Raw genomic sequence first — 12,407 nt, 5'->3', positions numbered from 1 at the left:
CTCTGGCCTCTTGGTGCAGGGGCGAGGTGGACGGGTGTCTTGACGCGTGGAGGGGACCCCACGAAACAGTCCCTCGGACAGTCTCAGGCTAAATAGGGCCCCAGGAGACCACCTGTTCCTGGCTGCTCCCTCTGAGGAGGTTTTGCTTCCACACCACTGTGCCCCCCACCAGCCACCTCACTTACAGCAAAACAGCGTAGTTCCCTCCTGGAACACACTGAGACTGTGTACGTGCTGGGGAAACGTTGCATGCAGTAACTGACTTCAGGTTACTGCTCACACCTAGCCTCAACTGGTTCAGCTTCAGTGCATTTCTGTCCGGCCCCCAAATCTTGAAGAACACACCTCCTTCAAGCTTATATAGCACCTCTCTCTGACTCCCAGTGGATTTTTAAACACTGAGCTAGCACACGGGACACAAATCTGAAACAAGACCTGCTCCTGGGGGCTGCAGGGGAGCCAGGTGCCTCTGCGCAGGAGAAGGAAGGGACGGGTTGGCTGTTCCTGGTGAGGCAGGAACAGAGGAAGAACCACTGCCTGTCTGGGGCTGAGGGTGGGGGCCCTGGGGGCGGCAACTCCCCCGCTGAGCTGCATGAATGGACCTGAGACTGCACAAGCCAGGGGCTTTTCTCCTGGTCTCCAATACCTGGCCTTTGCCTTACTTGGGCCCTACAAGGGCACTGCCACTTGCTGGCCCAGTCTTGCCTCCTCACCCACCTGGAGGCACCCTGTGGCCATGGGCGCCCCCCGCCCCCGCACCAGCCAGCTGCAGAGAGGCCTTTTCTAGGGATCCTGGACCCCTATTTCAGTTCAGCCCCTGAAAACACTGCTAGAAAACGGGGCCGCAGGCACTCTGAGGGCGAGGTGACACGTTAGAGGGGCTGTTCACAGTGCAGCGCTGGTCTGGCCCCCCCATTCCACCTCCGTCCCTGCGCTGCCCCCGTCGCCCTCCCCAAGAAAGTTGTTTACACACAGGGGTCCCCACTCCCTCCTGGAGGAAGCCAAGCCTACCGTGTGCGTGGGTGATTCCCACGTGCACGAAATGCTACCAGACGTGCAGGTGAGACCGAGGCGTTTTAAATCGGCCAAGACCGCCCTGGCCGGCACGGCTCGCTTTGAGCATCATGCCAAACACTGAAAGGTTGTGGGTTCGATCCCCGGTTTGGGCACGTATGGGAGACAACCAACTGATGCTTCCTTTTTCCCTCCTCTCTCTCTAAAATCAAACATATTCTTTGAAAAATTAAAAAAATAAGCCCTGGCTGGCATAGCTCAATGGATTGAGTGCAGGCTGTGAACCAAAGCATCGCAGGTTTGATTCCCAGTCAGGGAACATGCCTGGGTTATAGGCCAGGTCCCCAGTGAGGGCATGTGAGAGGCAACCACACATTGATTCTCTCTCTCTCTTTCTCCCTCCCTTCCCCTCTCTAAAAATAAATAAAATATTTATAAAAAAAGAAAAATTAAAAAAATAAAATGGTTGAAACCTTAGGGGTACAGCTAGCCTTCCAAGTTTTTTCCCATCATGAGAATGGGGGATTAGCCACTGGAACCTGTGAGGGCCACTCAGAGCCAAAGCTGGTACCTGCTAAGGACTTACCCCATGGAGGCCCATTCTTGGGAGACTTTGGGGGTGCCTGGGAAACAGGAAATGCAGTGGCAAGTCTCCTCAGCACACCTCATGGGGCCATGGGGGCAGCTCAGGACCTAGGGCTGGCTGTGATGGTTTCAGGCCTCACCCCCCAGCCCAACAGACTTTCCTGTCTCCATCTACTCTGAAGCCCCCGCCCCCGTCTTCATTTCCCAACCTATTAAAAAAAGCCACCGTGATGCCCTCTCACAAGGCTATAGAGCCTCTACGTCTCCCCAGGTCAACGCTATGAGGTAGGCAGCATCGTCCCATTTTGCAGACTAGAACACGAAAGCTCGAAGAGGTTATGTAACGTGTCCAAGTGACCGAACCAGATCTGAAACTAAAACTCAGGACCACCGCACGGCATCGCCTCAGATGAAATAGCGCCCAGGAAAGCCAAGACAATCTGCTGCACAGTGCTAGGTAAGGGGTCCCAAATGCCAGACCTCGAAGGGTGGACACTGTGTCCCAAGGAATTAGCCAGGAAAGATTGGGAAGGGCTAACATGAACTGAGCATGGAATCTTCCTGGACTTGTGTCCCGGGAGAGTCCCCTTCTGGCTGTTCTGTTCCTCCAGCTACTCCAAAGCTCCGTTTCACCCTGGACGCTTGCCACGTGCCTGGCTCAGGACTCAACTCCAGATTCCTGCTGTCCAGCAGCTGCGGTCTCGAGAGGGAGAGGGGATAAAGCTGCAGTCGCCGTTGGATGAGACAGCTGTCGGCCTTTGCTGGTGCAGCCCGGAGGCACCGTACCCGCCCATGGTGGCTGCAGAGAGCCCAGATGAACTGAGGATGTCAGGGCGGGGCTCTAGAAAATAAACCTTACACTGCACTTTGAAAGAAGAGGGAAGCCCTGGCTGGCTCAGTGGATTGAGCGTGGGCTGGGAACCAAAGTGTCCCAGGTTCAATTCCCAGCCAGAGTACATTCCTGGGTTGCAGGCCATAACCCCCAGCAACCGCACATTGATGTTTCTCTCTCTCTCTATCTCCCTCCCTTCCCTCCCTAAAAATAAATAAATAAAATCTTAAAAAAAAAATTCAACAACTACCAAATTAAAAAAAAAAAAAGAAAGAAAGAAGAGGGAGACCAGCCAGGCTCCCAGGCAAGAGAGATGGACTGACCATGGCTGTCACATGCTAATTGCTCCTGAGCTGTTGTTAACCTCTGAGTCTCAGTTCCCTTCCTTGACAGCTGGGCAGAACAGGGCCTCACTGTGAGGTTACTTTACATAAAATTATTCATCTGCATCAGGTGAGTGGCTACAATGTTATTTCCGTTGGTGATGGAGCAGTAAAGGGGTTCACAAGCCACTGGGGGGAGGGATCGGTTTGCTGGGGGAACAGCAGCACATGGAGATTCTCTGGAGATGGGGCTGGCAGTGCAGACAGGCAGATCAACGTTAGCTTTCCGCGTCCTGCTTAGGAGTCTAGACTTCATCCACATGGGAAATTGGGAGCAAATTGAGGGTTTTGAGGTGGAGGAGCATCGTGATCAGATTAGTACCACTGGAACATGGAATATTCAGAGTTCCTCTTCTGAGGAAAATGAAGTCCTAAGTGACACCACCAAGGGCACCATCTATGATTAGGAATAACCTCAGCTGAGGTTGGAATCCCCGGAAAAACGCGAAGGCCAAGGTTTCCAGGCATCTTTGGAGGAGCGCCATCTGCTGGGCAATCACAGTACTGGGGAGGGGGTGGGATCGCAGAGTGGACAAATCCCTCCCCTCCATCACCTCATTTCCTCCAGAACAACTTTTCTAATAACCTCTTGCATTTGCATTGGGGTTTCTGACCCACAGAGATCCCGCATGGGAGGTACGGTATAGTTGGCCTTTTCCAACGCCCATTTTCCAGAAGAAGAAACTGCAGACTGGGGACTGGAACTAACCTAGGTGGCATAGCTGCCACGGGATGGGAAGGAAATCCTAACTCATCTTGGAGGAGTGCAAAACACTCCACCGCTGATGTGAGCTCAGGGGGAGGGGACCGCAACGAGGTCTGTCAGCCATCCACGTGCACGGGTGGCCACAGAATAGGACAAAGCCTAGAGAGAACTGCAGTCACCTGTTTGGTGAGATCGAACAGTTGTGTAGGCAGAAGCTCCATGTTAGACTTGAGTGATGGCACAAGATGGGCAAGAGCTGAAGAGGCCGGCACAGAAAAGGACCAGGCTGGGTGTGCAGGTAATTTTCCAAGTGAATTCTTTTCCTAGGGCTGCTGTAACAAAATACTGCAAACTGGTGGCTTTAAGCAACAGCAATTTATTGTCAGTTTTGGAAGTCTGGTGTCCCACAGCTCCAGAGGTCTGAAGTCAAGGGGGTGGGGGGCACTTCCTTGCCTCTTGCTGGCTCCTGATGACTCCCAGCAATCCTTGGTGTTCCTTGGTTTAAGGCAGCACAACTCCAACCTCTGCCTGTTCTTCACATGGCCTTCTCTCTTGTGTGTCTGCGTCCAAATTTCTCTCCTTGTAAGAACCAGGGCCATCGTAATCCAGTATGACCTCACCTTAATTACACTGGCATGAACCCTATTTCCAAGACAGAGACACATTCACAAGTACAGGGGTTGGGACTTCAATGTGTCTTCTGGAGGGACACAACTCAACACCATTAAGGGAAGGATGAGTGTGACAGGAAGAGTCCCCTGAGGGCTGAGTTAATCTGGGAAGGCTTCCTGGAGGAGCCTGCCATCATATAACTGGGCCTCAAAGGAAGGGAGACTGGTGTGCCAAGTGCATACAGGAGTGGGGAGTGGTTTGAAAAGTGGTTATGAAGTGAGCTGGTGTCTGTGCGGCCCTTGAATAGTGAGTGGGTCGATGCCTGGGGAGGAAGAGTTGGGGGAAAGTCAACATAAGTGTGATGCGATTGTTCTCGCCTCATTTTGCAGGCCCCCGCCCACCTCCTCACACCTGGCACCTACCACCACCATGACCCCCCGCCCCTGTGCAAGGAGTGGCAGAGGAGAGAGGGATGGTTTCTGGGAAAAGGGTGGCAGGTCCGCTGACTGCAAGGGCAAAATGCCTCTAGAGTGTTAGAGTGTCCTGGGTTAACTTCCTGGAGAGTTTGCATTTTCCCTTGTGATGTGACCCTTGTTTCAGCGGTTTAAATTATGGGCTGTTTTTCCAAATATCCCAGTTCATTTGAGTTCCCTACACAGGTATGTGCCTGGTTCAAACAACCCCCAGAGCCTGTGGTCCTGAGGATATGAAGCAGAGCACCAAGAAATGGCCATTCGCAGCCCAGAGGCCAAAGTGACAACCCTCTTCCCAAGAGCAAGGGAGCTTTTTGCGGATGGAGTGCAGCTGGTGGAATTTCATACCAGATGAGCTTCCTGCAGCTGCTCCCAGCATGCTCTGGGCCAGCCTCCCCCACACGCACGCATATCCACATCACACACACTGACCAAGAGCAGGTGCCCAGGCTCAGAACCCTTTTAATGTGGAAGGTGAGCTGCTTCAGGCTACACAGTCCTCACCCACATGGCTTGTTCGCCGTTGCTCTCTTGTATTTACACTGCAGCTCTCCCCCTCCAGCCCCTGTGCCACAGTTCGTCACAATGGCCAGAGGGACCTTGTGTGCCCTTGACCCCTGGGAGCTTGGGAAAGCCTGGGATGGATCTGCTTTACGGAGGAGGAAACTGGGACCCAAAGGAGCCCTGTGACTCCCACACAGCACAAGCCTTGTAAATGGAGCCATCCACTCTCTCTCAAATGCCCTCACACACTCAGCCCCGGGCTCTTGGCTGGCACAGAGCCAGCACTGAGTAAGCAGGTGTGTTGAGGGAACCAGTGGGCGGTTCCTCAGAGCAGTGACTTCCAAGTGGAGCGCCGCACCAGTGCGCCCCAAGAGTTTCTAAAACATGCAGTGCCTGACTATCTAGTCAGGGGCATGGACCTTTTTTCCCTGAGACTGTCAAGTGAAACAATGACAATGGTCAATACAACGATAGCCGTCCAGTATCAATGAATCAAAATTATACCTGTTTTTTTGTCGGATGAGCAAAAAATACATTTTTGCTGTGCCTTGGAATTCTAGTACTTAGTTTATGTGTCCGGTGGGATGGCAACGGTGGGAAACCACTGCTTTAGAGGGAAAAAGGGAAAAGACCCCAGTGCCCCACCCAGTTCTTCATTTCACCGGAGTGACTCTCCTGGCTCCTGAGACAGGGCCCCCTCCCCTCCTTTCCCCTCCCCTCCCCTTCCCTTTGTGGGATACCCCACATCCCGCTACCCCCTCCATAGAGGGAAATAGTTGGCAGACGACTGGCTCAGAGGGCAGGAGATGGACCGGAGGCCTAGGAAGTGTTCAGTGACTAGATGCCTGAGTTCCACTGTAGAGCTGATGGTTTTTCTGGGTGGTTCGGGGAGAAGTCCGTCTCCCTTGGACCCCTGGAGTCCCCGTGGGCCTCCCTCACCCTCCACAGTGCTGCACTGTGGAGACTGGGGCAGGTGAGGGGCTCCAGGCTTGCCACTGGGTGCCACTGCCTGGACGCTGACGGGGCTGTCCAGGCTCCTCCTCTGGTCGGCCTTGGGAAGGGGGATGTGGCTACAGCCTCAGGGCCAGGCACCTCTCAAGTCCCACTCACTGTCCCTGGAGGGTGGCCTGCCCTGCCCTGCCTCTCGGGTGGATGAGAAGGAGGACTTATCGGCACCCAATTTACCATTCAGCAGAGAATGGGTCTTGGTCCTAATCTCAGTTTAGCCATTTACATTATTTAAAAAAGAAACGTTTAGCCCTGGCTGGTGTGGCTTGCTGGACTGAGCACCCGCCTGCAACCCAAAACCTCGCCGACTGGATTCCCGATCAGAGCACATGCCTGGGTGCGAGCCAGGCCCCCAGCTGGGGGCATGTAAAAGGCAATCAATCTCTCACACGTTTCTCTCCCTTTCTCCTTCCCTTCCCCTCTCTCTAAAAAAAGTAAATAAATAAAATCTCTAGAACAAACATTTATAAGGGAATAGTAATGTACAAATGCCTTTCCCAGGCCCGCCCCTCGGCAACCAGTGTCCCCACCTGTGAATGCAGGGGGCGGGTTCGGGGCAGCCCTTCCAGCTCTCACTCACCGCAGACCTCTGCCTCCAGCACCCCCAGGAAACCGGCTCCGTCCTGGAGCTGATGGCCGCTTCATCTTCGCTCTTCTCACACCTCTCAGACTGGCCTCCTCTCTGGTCCCAGGGCCACCTCCTTCCTTTTGCCCCTCGTGGTCTGGCCTGAGGACACCTTCACAGCCTCCCCACTGCAGCTCCCCGCCCCCCGCCTCGCTGCCAGCTTCCTCCTGGCCTCCCAGAAACCTTTCTCACCCACCGTCTGACTACCTGGTCACAGCGCTTAACGCCCTCCCTCAGCTCCCCCAGCCCTCCAGACCGTTCCCAGCCTCTGTCTTGGCCCCTAAGGGCCCCACAAAGGTCCCACTCTCCCAGTGCCCCCTCCTCATCTCTGTCCAGTGTCCCCTCGGGGAGACCGTGGGGAGCGAGCAGTTCCCACGCTACTGGCCTCCCTGTCCCGCCCAACCTGTGCCCCCTGCCCGGAGGGCCCCTCCCCTGTGTACCTGGTGAACGCAAGCCATGGTCTCTCCACCTCGCCCCGTACAGACAGAGATGTCTGGGGACCCCTCAGGACCATGACAGCATCATTAACCCTTGTGGACCCAGAATACCACCATGCTGGACATGCAGGGTCGAAATGTATAATAAATCACTGAATGGAGTAAACGTGCAGCAAAAGACAGAACTGAATGAACGTCAAGAATCAAAGAGCCTGGAGACAGCACCCGCTTTGAGAGTAATCTTTGCAACGTCCACACTTCCTCTGAGTCCGCCCACGGCCTGTGGCTGGCACGACGATCAAGTCAAGGAAATCAGACGTATTTCAAATCCCCCTGCTTAGCAATTGGCTTCCCCGTCTCTTTGCCTTGTGCTGTGACGGGAGTGATGTGGGTCAGGATTGGGCTTTTTATAAACTGTGGGGGTTGAGAACCAGCCTATCAATCCAGGCTCGGGATAACAGCCCCCAGCACCGGACTGTGCGAGTGTCATTCAGGGCCAAGAAGACACCAGCTCCCACCTCCCTTACCAAGGGCCAGGAGCTGGTGACCTGGATCAGGAACGCGCTCTGCTTGGGGCTTTCAGTCCAGATTGGCTTGGGAGGCCAAGGTTGCCAGTGGGAGCCAGGTATGGGACAGGGAGGCAGCATTGGGCAGACCTTCCTCCCCACTCCTTCCCGGGCACACGGCCCATGCCCTGCCTTGCCCAGCCCTCCCAGGACCTCCCGAACCAGGGCGGCAGCTGTGGGGGCAGAAGACACTCAGTCCCTTCAAGCGGGCAGTGTTTAAATGAAGAAGCGCTGGGCTCTGAGCCACGGAACCTACCACCAAAAACCCGGGGCTCCCGGGAGCCTTTCACAGTTTGCAGAGAGCCTTCCTGTTCGGGGCTCCTTTGTTCATTTAGGAACAAGGACTGGGGATGCCAAGTCACCTGCCTCCATGGTAAGGGAACTCAAGAATTAAAGATTTTAGCTTCAGCCGCAGCTGATAGACTTAAGTGATTAATGCAGGTGGAAAGCTGTTATTCCAGGGACTGGGATGCACAACTGGGTGACTCCAGGAGGTCAACCACCTTCGTGCTCCAGGGGGTCTGTAAGCAATGGAGCCCGGACCTGAGCCGTTGTGCTCCAGGGGAGGGACGGTGACGCAGACCAGGAATCATGATCCACAGGTAGAAGTGCTATAACTGCGACTCTTACCCAACTAACAGTTTCCCCAAACCCCTCACCTGCCTTTTCTTCTCCTTATAAAAAGGTCAGCTTGAGATGAGATGTTAAGACGGTTGTTGAGGGTATATAATCCACAGTCTTCTCAGATTGCCAGCATCTGAATAAAACGCCTATAAAGATTCAATCTTGGTCTCTACTTACTGCTTCTGGTAGCAACAGGCAGCACGAAGGCCGACTTTTCCAGCTGCACCCTGTCTTGTGGCCGGCAGGGGGCAGCACTGGGTGTGCAGCCCAATCCTCTGACTCTGCTCTGAGACTCAGGCACCCCGCCACGTCTGTGTCAGCAGATCCTGCGCTCAGGATCTGACCCAAGGCCCTTACTTCCCAGGGCCGGTGAACACTCAGTAAACTAGTAGATGTGAAAGTGTTGACCCCAGTAAAGCTGGGGGCGGGGGGTGTATTTACTTATATTTATTTTTATCCCATCTCAGCCCACTGAGGATCTTACATGACTTACAGCAACCGCACAGCGGAGTCAGCCAGTGGAAAGTACTTGGTGACCCCGGGTGCCTAGTCGTGAGCACAGGCGCCCCCTCCACTGCTCCACGCTATAGCAAGGAGTTAGACAACCTCACAGACAAAGAAAAGGACACAGGAGTGAGGGGCAGGAAAAGAGAAAGGTCTTTTGGTTTTGCCATTAACAGTGAGATAAGGAGACACTTTCCAAAATACTGACCAGAGAAGCCCTAGACTAAATCTATGCAAATATCCATCCACCTCGCCTCCCAAGTCTCAGAGTCCCCTTGTTCTAGCTTTTAAAAACCAGCTCTAGCCCTGGCTTGCGTAGCTCAGTGGATTGAGTGCGGGCTGGGAACCAAAGTGTCCCAAGTTCGATTCCCAGCCAGGATACATGCCTGGGTTGCAGGCCATAACCCCCAGCAACCGCACATTGATGTTTCTCTCTCTCTCTCTCTCTCTCTCCCCCCCCCTTCCTTCCCTCCCTAAAAATAAATAAATAAAATCTTAAAAAAAAAAAACAAAAAACAGCTCTGAGAGCAGTTTAAAGGCCCTTCCTCTCCTCCCCCAGGTCAGGCTGCTCCCTCTCCCCAGCCCCCCAACCCCCCCCCGCCCCTCCAGCACAGAGCTCCATCCTCAGGCGGTTCTCAGGATCACTTCCTCTGAGCTGTCCCCTGTCCCCAGCCAGATCAGCTGGAGCTTAGGGAGTCTGATAAGCCCCTTGCTGTCATAGCGTCCCCCTAGATACACACACACACACACACACACACACACACACATCCCACTTGGGTCTCTGCCAGGACTGGGGGAGGGGACTTGGGAGGACAAGAGCCCTGCAGAAACCCCAGGCAGGCCATAGGAAACCTTCAATCTGACAGCTTCACATCCACTTTCATCCCACAGCAAGCCAGAGGCAGGCATGCAGCACATCAGACAGGGGTAAACGATGACGTCAAGAAGCACAGTCTACTTGAGACTTGGGCAAAGCAAAAGTCCTCTCCAAGCCAAAGATCGATGGCTAAGAGCGCTGTTTCTGGATCCAGGTTTCCTGGGCTCCACCACTTGCCAGCTTCCTCTGTGCTTCAGTTCCTTCATCCGTGCAATGGGATAATCACCGACTCAAAGAGCTGTGAGGACTGAACTCACTCATACCGTGGCCAGGACGCAGTGTGTTAGCTGTGTGAAGGGGAATCGTTCCTATCTCCAGAGCTGCCGAGAGAGGAGAGGGAGTCACAGTCGATTGGTGGCAGAGCGGAGCACCCCCCTGGTGCCGGTCTGGGGGTGGGAGAGGGAATGGGGCTCCTGAACTTACTGTGGTGAGAGGGTCAGTTACCAGGTGAACAAAAGAACTAAATGCCTGCGATTTCTAAGTTCTCCCTGCTTAGATATTGCAGAGACGTTACCGCAGAGTGGAAATGGAACTCAGAGTTGATTTACCCAAATACTTTTTCGTAGATGAGGAAACTGCCCCACAGGGAGGAAGTCCTTGGCCATGACTACAGTGTGGGTTGGTGGTTAGAAGGAGCTGGAACCCAGGGACACGACTGCTGCCCGTCAGTGTATGATCTCCCCGCTGCTGCCGGGCCTGGCCGGTGGGTAACGTTCACTTCCCATTGTAATCAAGAGCTCGGGGACTGTTTTCGTATTTGCAACACAGAATTCCCCTAAATTCCTGGTAAGCCTTACTAGAGTTTAGATTGTAAGCAGCTCACTAGTTCCATCTTGTATTTCTCGAGCCCAGTTGGGCATCACAAGGCAATGCAATCTTTAGAGCCAAGCTGTGACGTCAGACTGGGGGGGTTTATCTCCAGCCCAGCTGTGTTACCCCCAGCCAGGGACTGGTGGTCTGGGACATGGCACTGTATCCAAAACGCTCACTCAGAACCAGGGCTGGCTCAGTAAGTGTTAGATTTATTATTATACCTATTATTGTAGTTGCTCAGTACATATTTATGAATGAATGAATGAACGAACGAACGAACAAACAAACAATTGAATTCTTGAAGGAACAAATGGCCTAAGCAGACCCCACCGAACTTTTGGTTACAGCTAGGGGCATTTCATAAAACTTGCTAGACTTAGTTCAGTCAGTAGAGGGCAGCATTGAGCCATAAATCCCAAATTGCCAAAGTGTTCAAGATTTACAGTCCTCTCTTTTGACTCCCACCTCCCAGTCTTGGAGGACCATTTCTCGTGTGCAGGTTCCTATCTAGGCAGTTCCACCGGGCCCTGAGAGGGGGAGATCGGCATTTTAAAGGCTGTATTGTCCACCGTCTGGGGTGACTAAGGGCTGTAACTCACCGTCAGAGTTCTGGGGAAAGGAAATTTAATGGTTGGAGCCTCAAGCTCAAAGTGGATGGTAAGCTGGGCCCTCCAGCCTGCAGCAGCCCTTTTTCCAGAGAAAAGGGAAGCAGAGCTCAGGCGTCTATACTAAGGCAAATTCCCAGGGGGGTGTTAGCACAGCGGATGCAGAGAGCACTCCGCTGGCCCTTCTCTACTCTCTCCTATCCTCACCGCTCACCGCTCACCGCTCTCCGCTCTCCGCATCTCCTGCCCTTGCTCTGGCCCCTTCGTCCCCCATCTCTGAAGGCCTTTCTTCACTGTTTACCAAATCCCACCCTCCCTCCCTCTCCAAGGCCAGTTGGCAATCCTATGAAGACCCACGGGGCACTTGAATCTTTCTTGAGAGTCTTCCCACTTTCTGCCTTGGATTATACAGTAATTTGTGTGTTTATCTTCTTCCCTTACTAGACCGTAAACTTCCTGAGAGCAGGGAGCTAGTTCTTAGGCACCCCAGACTCATCTCAGAAATATTTCTTTTCCAGGAGACCTGCTTTACACCCCACTCCCCACTCCACCCCCAAAGCCTGGCTGTGGTCCCCTCACCCGCCCTCCTGCAAACACCCTGCACGCCACACGTCACCTCAGTCCTTACTCTGAACCAAATTTTAACATTCCCTTTACCAGTCCGGACCCACACAGACACACCGATTGCCACATGTGTGGAGACTGGGACAGACACTTGTTCCTCACTGTCTTCCGAGTATGGCACCTAGTAGTCCCGGTGAGCGGTTATCCCCAGAGCCCTTCAGGCATCAATCAGCAATGGGGCATGGGGGTGGGGGTAGGCTTCCCCCTCCTCGGACTGGACAGTGGGGCGGGCAGGATGGACATAGCTCAGCCCAGATTCCCAGCACAGTGGCACAGTGGAGCACATGACCCAGGAATTCCCCGGGGTTTTGCCCGCAGCCAAGTCACCTGATGTAATTAGATTCCCTATCAGGCATTCCAGTCTCACTCTAAGGAATTTAAGAGCTGAGTTTCAGCCGTTAAGATCGTTTCCAGGTTGCGTGTTTGTCTGCTGCCGTTGCTGGTTCGCTGTGGACAGACATCAGCCAGATCCACTCGCCCCTGAAGCCCTGCCCTGTAGCCCCCCAGGAGTTGTCCGGGTGCGCCTTGGTTGGAACTGGGGAGATGTGGAGATCTCTTTTCTCTGGGCTGTTTGGTCATCCATGGTTTGCCCCCTAAATGGGGATTCACGTTCTG

This window comes from Phyllostomus discolor, chromosome 14 (genome assembly GCF_004126475.2).
Source record: "Phyllostomus discolor isolate MPI-MPIP mPhyDis1 chromosome 14, mPhyDis1.pri.v3, whole genome shotgun sequence".
Classification (NCBI taxonomy): domain Eukaryota; kingdom Metazoa; phylum Chordata; class Mammalia; order Chiroptera; family Phyllostomidae; genus Phyllostomus; species Phyllostomus discolor.
This window is presented reverse-complemented; position numbering follows the sequence as displayed.